The following is a 2,983-nucleotide window of genomic DNA, read 5'->3' on the forward strand; positions in this document are numbered from 1 at the left end:
AATCAAAACCACAATGTGCTTTCACCTTGCACCTGTCAGAATGGCTAAAATCAACAACACAAGAAACAACTTTTGGCAAGGATGTAGAGAAAGGGGAACCCTCCTGCACTGTCAGTGGGAATGCAAATTGTTGCAGCCAGGGTGGAAAACAGTATGGAGTTTCCTCAAAAAGTTGAAAATAGAACTATCTTACAATCCAGCAATTGCACTACTAGGTATCTACCCAATACAAAAATACTAATTCAAAGGGATACATGCACTCTGATGTTTATAGGAGCATTAAGTACAATAGCCAAATCATGGAAACAGCCCAAATCTCCATCGACTGATGAATGGATGAAGAAGATGTAGTATATCTATACAATGGAATATTACTTGGCCACAAAAAAGAATGAAATCTTGCCATTTGCAAGGTTTCACTTAGGCTAAGTGAAATAAATACCATACGATTTCACTTATTGTGAATTTAAGAAACAAAACAAATGATCAAGGCGGGGGGAGAGAGAGAGAGAGAGGCCAACCAAGAAACAGAATCTTAACTATAGAGAACAAACTGCAGGTTAACAGAGGGAAGGTAGGTGGGAGAATGGGTTAAATAGGTGATGGGGATGAAGGGGTACACTTATGATGAGTACCCGGTGTTGTATTTAGGTGTTGAATCACTAAATTATACAACTAAAACTAATATTACACTGCATATTAACTAACTGGAATTTAAACAAGAAGTTAAAAAAAGAAAGGTGTGTTTTCATCTTCTTTCTTATTCTGATTGCTATAAAAATGAAGATGTTAATATACTTACAGAGCTGCCATGGATGGTTCCACAGGTTGAGCAGTGTACAACTTCGGGTGTGTTACTCATATAGACTAGAAGAATGAAAGCCTCCTCCCTACCGCATCACAATTTGGGTTCCCACAGAAGCAGACCCTGAGACAAGGATTTGAGAATGAGAGTTTATTTGGAAAATAGGGAAAACAATAGGGCAGAAAAGTGGGGAAGTGTTACCAGGAAAGGAAGGTAGCTAATAAAGGGTGAATTATTAAGTCAGCTAGTGACTGGCTGTAGTTTAATTCTATGAGGAAACTCTGGGAAATAGTTAAAAATATGTGCCTCGAGTCCTCGAGGCGTCGGTGCTCTGTGGTGTTGGAATTTTGTTGCTTGTCGGCCTGTGGGCACGTGCGCGAACATGGCCTCAAACGACTACACCCAACAAGCAACCCAAAGCTATGGGGCCTACCCCACCCAGCCTGGGCAGGGCTATTCCCAGCAGAGCAATCAACCCTATGGACAGCAGAGTTACAGTGGTTACGGCCAGTCAGACACTTCAGGCTATGGCCAGAGCAGCTATGGTTCTTCTTAAGGACAGACCCAGAACAGCTATGGCACTCAGTCAGCTCCCCAGGGATATGGCTCAACTGGTGGCTATGTCAGTAGCCAGAGTTCTCAGTCATCTTATGGGCAACAGTCCTCTTATCCTGGCTATGGCCAGGAGCCAGCTCCTAGCAGCACCTCGGGAAGTTATGGTAGTGGTTCTCAGAGCAGCGGCTATGGGCAGCCCCAGAGTGGGGGCTATGGCCAGCAGTCTGGCTATAGTGGACAGCAGCAAGGCTCTGGACAGCAGCAAAGCTCCTATAATCCCCTCAAGGCTATGGACAGCAGAACCAGTACAACAGTAGCAGTGGAGGTGGTGGCGGAGGGGGTGGTGGAGGTAACTATGGCCAAGATTGCCACCACTCCTCCATGAGTGGTGGCGGCGGCGGTTATGGCAATCAGGACCAGAGTGGTGGTGGCGGTGGCTACGGGGGAGGCCAGCAGGACCGTGGGGGCCACAGCCAGGGTGGTGGCTATGAACCCAGAGGTCGGGAGGTGGCCGTGGAGGCAGAGATGGCATGGGCGGAAGTGACTGTTGTGGCTTCAATAAATTTGGTGGCCCTCGGGACCAAGGATCATGTCATGACTCTGAACAGGATAATTCAGACAACAACACCATTTTCGTGCAGGGCTTGGACGAAAATGTTACAATTGAGTCTGTGGCTGATTACTTCAAGCAGATTGGTATTATTAAGACAAATAAGAAAACAGGACAGCCCATGATTAATCTGTACACAGACAGGGAAACCGGCAAGCTGAAGGGAGAGGCAACAGTGTCGTTTGATGACCCACCATCTGCTAAAGCAGCTATTGACTGGTTTGATGGTAAAGAATTCTCTGGGAATCCTATCAAGGTCTCATTTGCTACTTGGCGAGCAGACTTCAATCAGGGCGGTGGCAATGGTCATGGAGGCCGAGGGCAAGGAGGACCTATGGGCCGTGGAGGCTATGGAGGTGGTGGCAGTGGTGGCGGGTGGCCGGGGAGGATTCCCTAGTGGAGGTGGTGGTGGTGGCGGCCAGCAGCGAGCTGGTGACTGGAAGTGTCGAATCCTATATGTGAGAACATGAACTTCTGGAGGAATGAATGCAACCAGTGTAAGGCCCCTAAACCAGATGGCCCAGGAAGGGGACCAGGAGGCTCTCATATGGGGGGTAACTATGGAGATGATCATCGTGGTGGAAGAGGAGGCTATGATAAGGGCAGCTACCGAGGCCGAGGCGGGGACCGTGGGGGCTTCCAAGGGGGCCGGGGTGGTGGGGACAGAGGTGGCTTTGGCCTGGCAAGTTGGACTCCAGGGGTGAGCACAGACAGGATCGCAGGGAGAGGCCATATTAGCTTGGCTCCTGAGGTTCTGCACAGCTTTTCTTCTTGTACCCAGTGTTACCCTCATTATTTTGTAACCTTCCAACTCCTGATCACCCACAGGTTTTTTGTGTCGGACTATGTAATTGTAACCGTACCTCTGGTTCCCATTAAAAACCATTGTTTTAGTTAAAAAAAAAAAAAAAAGTGTGCCTCAGAATGACCCCAACTGAGAGATGAGGAAGCTGCAGTATTTATACACCAACTCCAGAGATGAGTCACTGGATGAAAACTTTTGGTGTAGGTGA

General features: G+C 47.8%; 1 pseudogene; it reads left to right on the forward strand.

Annotated features, from left to right (window-relative positions):
* Window positions 1-1,175: 1,175 nt before the first annotated feature.
* LOC125107238 (RNA-binding protein FUS-like) lies at window positions 1,176-2,708 on the forward strand (annotated as a pseudogene).
* The last annotated feature ends 275 nt before the right edge of the window (window positions 2,709-2,983 follow it).

The sequence above is a fragment of the Lutra lutra genome, chromosome 8 (genome assembly GCF_902655055.1).
Source record: "Lutra lutra chromosome 8, mLutLut1.2, whole genome shotgun sequence".
In the NCBI taxonomy this organism is placed as follows: domain Eukaryota; kingdom Metazoa; phylum Chordata; class Mammalia; order Carnivora; family Mustelidae; genus Lutra; species Lutra lutra.